This window comes from Octodon degus, unplaced genomic scaffold (genome assembly GCF_000260255.1).
Source record: "Octodon degus isolate 3935 unplaced genomic scaffold, OctDeg1.0 scaffold00038, whole genome shotgun sequence".
In the NCBI taxonomy this organism is placed as follows: domain Eukaryota; kingdom Metazoa; phylum Chordata; class Mammalia; order Rodentia; family Octodontidae; genus Octodon; species Octodon degus.
In genome coordinates, this window is record NW_004524614.1 from 15,999,062 (window position 1) to 16,010,875 (window position 11,814).

An 11,814-nucleotide genomic window follows, 5' to 3' on the forward strand; every position below is an offset into this window, starting at 1 on the left:
TAAGTGATACATGACAGAAAATGATGCTCATGTTCCAGGGAGATAGCTCAGTGGCAAAAGTGCCTGCCTGGCAAGATTCTGGATTTGATCCTCAGAAAAAAAAAAAAAAAAAAAAAAAAAAAAAAATCATGTCCATAAAAACAGAACTGTGTGTCCTCATTTACCTTATTTGCTGGATCTGTCATTGGGTAATTTATAGCTCTTCTCCAAAGTCAAAATAACCATGAAAAACAAATATTTTGAATGAATTAAAAGCATCGAGGCAGTTACAAAAACTAAAAACATTAACGCTGGAGGACTTCAGAATTGCATCAGAAAGCAGCAGGCATGATGGGATAAGTTCACTGAAAGTGAGGGGAAGTATTTTGAAGGGAGTTAATGAAAATGTCTCTTCTAGGGGCTGGTGAGATAGCTCAGTGGTCTAAAGCACCTACTTGGAGCAGGCTTGGCAAAGCACAGGGACCGCGGTTCGATCCCCCAGCACCACATGCCAGCCAGCCCCACCCCCTGATCGGCTGAGCTGGCCACACACACACACATAAATAAATAAATGAAATTAAAAAAAAATAAAAATAAAAATAAATAAATAATAGGTAATTGGTTAAAAAAAAAGAAAATGTCTCTTCTGTTATAATACATCAAAGAAAAAGTTTAAGTATTCACTGTACTTTTTGAATACTTTTTTCATACTAGGTAAGCATGTATAATTACGACAAAACAAAACTCAATATTCTACATGACTAATATGTAACAAAAAAAAAAACTAACCAAATAACTAAGAACCAAATCATTTGACCCATTTGAGCGGTGAACCAGCTAACATCCTGTCTGGTTACCATGGTAAACAAGAATAATTGCTGGAGGACAACTAGCATTTTCAAGCAAATAGAGTATCTAGACTCCTGAGTATTCTGGTTGCCATTTTATAAGAGATTTTAGTCTTTAATTATCTTCTTGTTATGAGTTCAGTGCTCAGGGGTTTGTAGACTGGAAATGTTGCCTACTCTAGCTTACAACATCCTCCAAGAGAGCAGCTCCGTCTTGACTATAGGTCATGGTTAAGGGTGGATTAAAGACTTACCCTCTGTCACTGTGACTGCCTTATTTTTTGTAGTTTTTTCTTTAAAATTAACTTTATTGATACACTTTAGATATGCACAATGCTCACACATTGTAATTCATCATAACTGAATTTTTATTTTTTATCTTCTGGAGAAGAAAGTAGGTAGAAATCTTGAAGACATAGTGGTAGGCAGAAAGTCTGTGAACAGAAACCGAACAGCACAGGAAATACTTCAAAGAATCAACACCTGGCATCTCATCTTTTTGAAGTTTCTTATGTCAAAACAAATCACTAACAGAGTGAAAAAAAAAAGCCCATGAAGTGGGAAAACTATAGAGGACTGTCCTACAGACAAAGGACTCCTACCTAGAATATACAAAGATTAAAAACAAAATCAGTTCCCTAATATTTAGACCCAATCAAAAAATGGGCATCTGATAAGGATGTACACTTCTCAGATAAAGAAATACAAATGGCAAATAAACAAATGAAAAAAATGTACCTATACATAGAATATGCTGATTCTTTTTCCAACCACTCCCTTGCTTCAACCCTTCTTATTTACAAAATCTTTCTTTCCATTTTCTTCTATTCTCTTTTTTCTTTTTCCCTCTCCTTTGTTCACCTCTTTTTTTTTTTTTTTTTTTTTTTTGCAGAACTGGGGATTGAACTCAGGCCCTTGCACTTGCCAGGCAAGCACTTATTCTGCTGAGTTATCTCCCGGCCCCATGAGCCATCTCCCCAGCCCCTCATCTCCCTATTTTTTGAAATGCAAGTAGGATGAGATACTTTTAAGTCACTTCATATGCTTTATACATGACATGAAACCATTTAATTGTGAGTCCCTGGGATGTTAATGAAGAACTGTGCCTTAATTATTCCTGGACTGTTGTAGATATTTCACCAGCCTCACTATTATAACTGCCTGCTCTGTAATAGTCATTGTGCTGTTTTCTTACTCTGTATATATTTTAATGCTCAGTAATCCTGTAAGGAGAATAGTTTTGTGTCTTTATAGACTTGTTAATATAGATACTCAGAGATTTAAGTAACAAACCCCAAATCTCAAAAAGTAGTACTAGTATTGTGATTCATATATAACTCAGTGCTTACAATCTTAATCAAAATACTATTTTGATGTGAATAAATGGTTAGAAGACAACACTATGCATTACAACAAATACTGTGAAATTCATATTACTTTGTTAAGTGAAATTCTGTATCACTTGTAATTTTTCTGTTCTAATACTATTTTTTACTCTTTATAAAATTTAAAAAATTAAAAATGCACAGAAAACCTGCCTCTGTGCTAAAACAGCATCGAAGAGATGGAAATATCCAGTAGGAATAAATATATATTTTTCTTGAAATATCACACTACTGCCTGTACACATGCTGTCTACCATGGGAACATAATTTTTTTTTTCTTGGTATCTAAATTATCATTAAAACTGTATTTTGGATAAATTTATAAAGATGTATATTTCAGAGATAAAAATCGTTTAACTTTGTAGTTATTACACATGGATTTTGGGGCTTTCTGAAAATACACAGCACAGAAAAATTTCTGCAAATATAGCAGAAATCAACTTTATGGAAATAGGCTGGGTAGAAAAATTAATGGAGAGTATAAAGCCACTGCCGACTCCTTAGATTACTGGTGGATTAGAAAATGAACAGGTATTTGCTTGAGTAGTAGTCTGGCTGCTAATTATGCTGTGCTCTCTTCTCTGGTCACATTACATGATGTAACCATAGGAATCAGAAATTGGATCTGTATGAGGAGACGTGGATGACCACAATTCCCTACGAGTTGTTGCCTCTGCAGACATTCCAAACTCCCTGAAATCATTCTGGAAATCAGTCAGTGCTCCAAGTTTGTTAGTAACATTTGTTAAAATGCTTTCAGATCTTATGGAAAGCCCTGATCTGATGTCTATTCCAGAGGCTTCCTCACTCGGCCTCCACGTACTTTTCTACACTGAAGCTCTTGGTCTTATACTGGTCCAGTTTGTTGGCTTCGGCACACAAAATGTGCCTTGTCTCCACTATGACTTTACTTGTTCTCACTATAAATTCACTCTCTGCTTGTAAGAACCAGTCCTCATCTATATTGTCTGTCTTCTGTTTACATTTAGGATGCTGAACTAGTTAGTAGGATTTCCTAATGAACAAGTAGAAATTGGGTCTGTTGTGCAAAATTTTAGTTATTAAAATTTTGCTTTTATTAAATGTAGCCATTTTTTGTTTACTTCAGACCACTAACCTCAGAATCACGTAAGTGCTCATTATAAAGGAAAAAGCTACATTCCAAAGCCACTGAAGCAAAATATCTCTGAGCTCGGCTCAAGAACTGACATTGTGAGTAAGTTTCCTGGGGGCTTTAATATCCATGAAATTAAAGTTTGTGAACCCCTGCTTTGGCCCACTGAGTAGCTGTGCCAAAGTGGTCTACTTATCCTTTCTCTGTGCCTGTGTCAGTGTCAGTGTCAATGTCTGTTTCTCTCTCTCTCTGTGTGTGTCTGTCTCTCTGTTTCTGTCTCTCTGTCTCTAGATCTCTCTGTCTCTGTCTATCTCTTTCTGTCCCTCTCTCTCTCTCTCCCCTTTCTTCTTGTTTCCATCTTCCATGTCCTGAAATGTAACAGAGATTTTGAAAGTAATCTCTGTTATATAGGAAATTTTAAGCTCTATCTCCTGCATCTTTTGACGTTCTATATAAATTAGTTCTGGGGGCTTATGTTTTTCTGTTTCTTTAAAAATAATTTAAGACACTGCTAGGTTGCTCTTGTCTGAGTCTCCCCTTTCAGCTTTCCCAGACACCATTTTCATTATTTTTTAAAGTGTACTTGGTTGTTACAGGGTCTCACTATATGGCTCAGACTCGTGGTGATCCTCCTGTTTTCAGCCTCTCCAGTGCTGGGATTATAGACGTGGGCCACTATGTCCAGACTCTGGCCAGCTCAGCCTGCCCTGGGGATGTGGCTGGCTCAGCCTGTGGTGCTTGGATCAAACCGTGGCCCCTGCTCTTGTGTAAGCTTGCCTAAGCAGGTTCTTTAGTCCGCTGAGCTATCTCTCTGGTCCCCAGACACCATTTTCTTTGAGAGATATTCAACAATAATGGCATATCTTTGGGTAACATGGTGACTTTATACATGTGCAGTTCTGGGGGACATGGCAAACTTAAGTTCTGAAATCGTTTGATATCATAAAATATAACAAACAAAATGATGAAAAAAATTGTTATTAAATATCTTCTGCTTTGATGAAGTACCCAATTTTTAGAATGTAGCATTTTGATTGACAAATAAATGTCTTAAGATATTTTGTGGTTTAAGGCTCAAAAGCTAGAAAGGAAGAAAACATACAGAAATTGCCAATACATTTTTTATTAAGGTACATCGATACTGTCTGGGAGAGAAGAGAAATATACGTTCATACAATGCTCTATAACAACACTGGCAAATTAATATTAAGCTTAGGCTTACAAATGTGATCGTGGGTATGTTGACTGCACGTATGGCAGCTACTTCCATCGGACAGTTGACATAAGCGTCAGCCGATCAGCATGCCACGCTGCACAGGTCACACTCTTTGGCGCAGAGCACCAATGAGATGAGAGCTGTTTCAACTGGACCAACCTCAGGGCCTTGTTGGAAAAGTTCTGTGGTTGCTGGGGTTACACAGACACTGGGTGACAGCCCCCACAGGGTATGCACTAAACAAGGGGACGGGAGGCAAACGATGGAGCAACAGAAACTGCACTTATGTGACATGGTTTAAACCCTTTTCCCAACACTACTTGAAAGTAAATGTGTGCCTGAGTCTTTCATTATGTGGATCAATACAACCTTTTTCGTTTCTTTGTGTGTGTGTGTGTGTGTGTGTGTGTGTTTAACTCATTCTTGAAGAGTCTGAACCAATAAACTCTTCCACAATACCACCAAGAAGTTCAGATCAATACACAACCTTACAATACCTATGGCTTTGCTTACATAAGATGTGACTTCTTTCCAAGAGCAGGGCCACAGCTCTATTCCCTGTGGTAATTCCAGCACATATTAGGCACACAATGGACATTTTTTGTTTGGGTGAATATAAGGCTTATTATATTTTGGGTAAATCTAATATTACAAGATTTTGTGTTACAAGGCATTTGTTTTGCTATACTTTTCTTTTTTTAAAGTAAAAAAAAATCCTTTTAGGGGTTGGGGGTTCGATCCCCAGGGCCTGACATGCCAGCCCCATCCCCAGGGCTCTCTGAGATGGTGACTGAGACTGGGAGTGGTGGAATACTCCTGTAATCCCAGTTCTTGGGAGGCTGTAAACAGGCGGATCACTAGGAGTCCGATCTAGTAGTGAGACCCTGAACAGCCTGTAGACCCTTTCCTAAAATACAAAAGAACCCAAAAAACAAAAAACAAAAAACACCCAAACAAAAACCAAAAAACAAAAATCCATTATTCCCTGCCTAATTTTCCTTTTAGGACTGTATTAGTCTTGAGGTGCATACTCCCATGCTTTACTCTGTTAGTATGAGTTAAAACAATTTTTATGTCTGTTGATTTTACCAGTTATTCCCTGTATTTTTTTAGCCATTCCCTTGTCTGTATTTACACATTTTATTTATAATACAATTGTTGCAGATTTTAACCATGTGCTTAAGTTAAGGCTTATTACCTGCCTACACCTGGTAATTTGAGCAACTACTTTGAAGATAACAATATACAAGATAATAACCATCGTTAATTTCCTGTTATCTTGTTTTGAAATTCTGTATTATTTTATTGCTTTTCAAATTCTCTTTAAAAAGTTTCCATTTAATATTTTCAGGTCAAAGGGCCAGCCAGATAGCTCAGCAGATTAAAGTGCTGCTTAGGCAGACACAGGTACCAGGGTTTGATTCCCGGCGTGTTGTGCCGGTCCCACCCCTGGGGCGCACTGAGACAGCCATTGAGACTGGGCGTGGTGGTGCACACCTGTAATGCCAGCACTTGGGAGGCTGGAAACAGGAGGATCACTAAGAGTCCGATCTGTGTAGTGAGACCCTGTAGACCCTGTACTAAATATATTAAAAAAAATTCAGGTCATGGTTGACTGTGTGTAATTGAAACTGTGGAAAGTGCGGCCACAGAAAAAGGAAGGCTGCAATATGTAGTTGTTTCCATGAAGAACCTTAAAGGCAGGACTGGACTACAACTCCAAGACAATTTAATAACTCTCAGTCATCTGTCAAATTATTTTAAGAATAAGTGTTAATAATTTTATAAATTATTGACGTGTCTCAGGAGATGTTTCTTGTGACATGTGGACATACGTGTATGCAGGGAGACAAAGACAAAGAGAACTCTTCCAATCCTCTGAAATATGTCATGAATTTCAAGATAAATATTAAATAGCAGTGAAAAAGAGAAAAAAAGATATTAAAAGAGATGTTACCAAGAAGAAATGCTTATGTTTATCTAAACTGTACCAATGAAATTAATTAATAAAAAAGTAATGTGGACAAATTTTAAAGATGTTCACTTATGATAACTGAGAAATAGATAATATAATGAATTATATTTCTCTATAATAATCTGTCATACTGGAAAATCATCATCCTCAGATGTAACTAGCCTAAGAAAATTCATAAACTTAAAATTTGGGAGTAACTGATTAGATTACTGAAAGAAGTATATTATCATAGCAAGGATAAATAGATGTGATATGACCACTTCTCAACCCTAGATTAAGAGAATAGAAGCTAACAATATGTCATTGTCTTGAATATTATTCACAGAGGAGAAAGCCTGATGTATTGATGTAAACATCATAGTTGATTTGGTGTTTAGAATCTTTAGGATGAGAGAAATAGAATCAAAAGATTACTACAGGTTAACACAAATATTTTTACTTCAGTTTACCATGAACTGATTATCACTAAGGAGAAATCTGATTATAAATTAGATTTCTCAAATAATTTCCCTCTAGGAAAGAGGTGCTGTGATTATCTGACTGGCAGGTAATGTCAATCATAAGATTAGTGCATTGGGTACCAGTGGGTTGGAAAAGGCTATTAGGTTAGTAAATGTCATTATTGCTTAAGCTATCAGGAGCCCGTTCTTGAAAGTCTGATTTCCTTTAAAGGACTTTGACTTCAGGACAAATGCAGACTGGAAATATAGTAAAGATAACAAGCTTTAAGGAAGATGCCAGCCTTGTATGAAGCTTCCCTGACTTGGCTAGTTTGGACATGACCGTAGTGCTTTGACAAGAATCAAGTTGCAGCCTTAACTTGAGGAAAGGGAAGTCATTCAGCCACATAAGGCAATCCTTAAGTCAGTAATACTTTCTGATTAAATACGTTACAAAGTGGTGTTCTCCTACAGAATTGTCTGTGCCCCTTTCATCTGTCACCCACTGCTCCCAAAGGTGAGGGACAAGTTGTGGGGAAACACCCAGGTATGTGGCTGCTGGCTTCAAAAGGACTTGGAACCTTTCAGAGCAATTTAAATTCTAAGCCCACGTGGTAGGCTTCTATCCAAAATTTTTTGTTGGGTATTTTGGGAGTGTTTAACTAGGATTGGAACATGATGAGTTCTTTATTCCACACACAGGTGCCTTTGTAGACATAGGGAAAATATTAAGAATTTACAAAGCTAGTTAAAACGTGCTTTCTGAAATGAAATTCCACAACAGCTCAATCGCTTTTATAGCAAACCAATTCATGACTGCCAGAAATCAATGCCCATTGATTTTATCAAAAAATTATTTTAATGAGTCAGTGCTAGAATTGTTGCCAATAAGTTTGTTGTGTTTTTTGGATAGCTTCTTATGCATTACTTAGTGTTTCAATGGGAGCAATATACTTTACTTAATGCTTCTTTTCCCAATGAAAATTGAAACAAATGTTTATATAGTTTTGCCTAAATCTGACTTCCTTCTAGAAAAATCAGCAATATAATTTATTTTTTGTTGGTGAAAATTGAATTCTTTTAAAAATGTATTTGGTACAGGGTTTCACTATGCAGCTCAGACTTGTGGTGATCTTCCTGTTTTCAGCCTCCCTAGTGCTGGGAAAACAGGTGTGTGTTTCCACTCCCGGACTCAGTCACTGGTTCAGCATGCCCCTGGGGCAGGACTGGCATAGCATGTTCAGGGGATCAAACCCCGGTCCCTGTGCTTGCCAAAACAGGCGCTTAGTCCACTGGAATATCTCACCAGCCCTAAAATTGACTTTTCAGTTCTCATACCTCTCTTACTTTTTGGTCTTTTAAAGTTATAACCTTCCAAAATGTCTTTGAAGGAAATCTTTTGGTAGTATTGAAAATAAAAACATTTTTTCTCATTTATTAGATTTACTGAAACTCTTGATTTTATATTTTGTGTTACAGCCTTTTAAGTGATCTTATTCTTTCTTCACTACTGCTGAACAGGAGAAAGTTACAGAGCCAAAAGGAAACTCATGGGAGCTCTAAGGCCTTCATCTTCCCTCACAGTTGTGTTCTTGTCTCTGGGCTGGGACAGCTTGTCTCTGTAGATTCTCACTTTGCTGCTGTTGCATCTGAACTCTGGTTGGAAGGAGCATTTCTAAAGCTGCTGTCTGGCTTTTGGAGGTCCTCCTTAAGGCCCTCGGGGCTGTCTCTCTGAAGTGCAGTCACCACTGAAGGTGGAACGCTGGTCTCCCAGTCTTTGTGGGAGGCTAATAGTAACACCTGATGCTTTAATCTATTTAGTTTGAGAATGAAGAATAGAAACACGACTATCTGGATAAAGATTTCTGTGGAACATAACTAGGTACATAAATGAAGGTCAGAGGAGAAGAGTTACAAAGTTAGGAATACATGATTTTTTTGTGGTTTAACCATGTGAAAATTAAAAGCTAAACTCTAAATGCTTCTATTTTGATAAACTTACTCATTTTATACTGTGAATATTGAAAACTGAACACAAAATTTCTTGGCAGAACCAAGCACACAAATATATGACGATAATTTTTTTTTTTTTTGTACTGGGGATTCAACTGAAGGCTGTTACACTGAGCTATACTCCCAACCACCTTTAAATTTTAAAACAGGGTCTTGCTAAATTTCTAAATTTCCCAGGATGGACTTGAACTTGTGGTCTTCCTACCTGTGCCTCCCAGACTTATGGGATTGTCAGTGATGACCACCATTCACAAATTTAATTAAAATTTTTAGTTTATGGCTAGCCAAAGCGCGGGAACGGTAAAAGTACGGGGTCGCGGAGACTCTTCGCGTTCCCGGAGCTACACAAAGCGTGGTGACGTCCGATACTACCCTTGTGAAACCCAAACTTTTAAGAGGCACCCGTATTGCAAACAGACTAAAGAAGTAGCAGACAGCGAAAGATGAAGGTATTTCAGAGCCTTTGCAAGCAGCTCAGGAGTTCCAAGGGGGGTTCCGTGGAAGCAGCCCACCGCGCTGCTTTCTCCACTTCCTCTTATTCCTGTGGTCCAAGGAAGAAAAACCCTTACGAAGAAGTGGACCAAGCCAGATACTCCCGGGTAGTAAGGTCGGTCTTGGCATGCCGAGATCTGGTCCAGACCCCAGAATCGCTGCTGGAGGAAGATGATTTACTCTTTGGACCTGTGAGTAAAGGCAAGCCCCCTCAGCAGGATGAGGCCAGAGTTCCCCGGAACTGGTTTCCTATCTTCAATCCAGAGCGGAGTCTAAAACCACACACGGAGCCCGCAGCTCCTTTGAAAATCCCTCTGCAAAGAAACTCGATGCCAAGTGTGACTCGGGTCCTGCAGCGGACCATGACTGCAGAACAGCTTTTCTACTTGAAGAGGTGGAAACGGCGAATGATTCTGGAGTTGGGAGAAGATGGCTTTGCAGAATACACGTCAAGTAATTCTCTTAAAAAAAAAAAAAAATTAGTTTATGTCATTTACCAGAAATAAAGTTTTGAGTATTTGAGAAGCAAAATTATGCCAACATGATTTTTTTCTTCTGGTTAAAACAAATGTATTATTTGCAAATAGCACAGTGAAATACACAATTCAAACACCCAACATTTGCAAGCACAAAGCACAAAACTTTTAGTTGTCACATGGTGTGACACTGAACTAAAATAAACTCTGTACCCAAATCAAAGTCCTTACTGTCTCTCCAATTTATATTTCTCAGTTTATCTTGAAGAAATAAATAACAAGTGAAAAAAGGTAAGGTAACTAGTCAGCAAAAGCAAGAGCAAAATCACATACAGACACAGATAGCAGGAAGGTGTTAGACTGAATTATCAGTGTCATTCCACATGTCGTCCTCTTTCCCAGTGATTCCTAAATGTATAATTTCAGTGGTCAGACAGGTATTTAACTAAAAATTCTTATAATGGATCAGTTTTTAAACTCATTTATAATTGTATTAATTCATATGAATAAGTTTTGTGGGAAAATAAATATGGCAGTAAAATGAGAAAACTTCTTGCTTTTATTAATAGTTCTTCCTGAAAGACATGACATAAAGCAACGTTTTACCATGTCTTCAATGAAAAATTGGTAAAGCAGGTTCTTTCAAGTTACTTGCTTCTTTGAGGTTTCTGAACCTTTCAATTAAAATAAATTTTGTTTATATATATATGTGGTATAAATGATTTCCTACCTTCACCTTTTTTATTTTTTGAAGAATATAAAATAGTTTTAAAAAAGCATTAGAAAAGATACAAAATTTCATTAAACAAAATGATAAGAATTCAACAATGGCCGCTGTATTACAGGGTGTGATCTTCAAATTAGTTGTTTAGTTTACCAGAGACGAATCTGCAAAATTGTTTAAAAACAACAACAACAGCAAAAAGTTATAAGAAATTAAAAAACAAAAGCAAAAAAGAATAAAAAGAAAAAAAATTAAGTATTAACTGCTCCTTTCAAAAGAGCAGCAGAAATCAGCAATAGTCATAGACTAACTTTTCATTTTTATAAGTCAATTTCAGTCATTATTAACACTTTTTGCCTTTCATTAATTTTCTTTATTTTTATTTTTGTTTTTTATTTTTAATAAAATAAAACTTGGTAAAGGGTCTCACTACACAGCTCGGACTTGCAGTGATCTTCCTGTTTTCAGCCTCCCCAGTGGTGGAATTATAGGCATACGGCACCATGCTTGGTCTTGGTGGCAGCTCAGCACTCGGGGGGTGGAGGCAGCGCAACATGTGGTGCTGGGATTGAACCCCAGTCCTTGTGCTTGCCTAAGCAGGTGCTTAGTCTGTTGAACTATCTCACAGGCCCTTAAAGTCTTTGACATGAATTTATTTTGTATTTGTATGAAACAAAGCCTTGTATATGTTTATATAAAACATTTTTAAAAATTATCTCACATTATACTTGGCTATATTATTCAAATACCTTTTGTTTATCCCTTAAAGGTATTGGGGTGTCTGATAATTTATTCTTAGAATATCCTTTCAGAAGATGAATGGATATTATGCATATAATATGCATAATATGAAAAAAGTCATGATAATATTCTTTAAAATTTCTCACATTTTAAAAATTCTTATGATGATTGGTATTAAAAATTGTTCAGTGACAAATAGCATTGTTGAAACTATGGTTCAACTCTTATTTTTCCCTGCTTATTTCTCTGTAAAACCCAAATGGACCTTCTCTTAAGCTATAAGTATCTTCAAATTTGGATGGTTTTGAAATTCTGATTCAATGAAAGGATTATTTCAGAGTTTTTCAATCAAATGATCCTTTACTGATTGACTTTAGAGGGTTTGTGATTAAATGAATGCTTACTTTCTTG

At 36.9% G+C, this 11,814-nt stretch overlaps 1 pseudogene; it reads left to right on the top strand.

The window, feature by feature from the left end:
- The first annotated feature begins 9,387 nt into the window (after nt 1–9,387).
- LOC101564580 lies at nt 9,388–9,968 on the top strand (annotated as a pseudogene).
- Nucleotides 9,969–11,814: the final 1,846 nt, after the last annotated feature.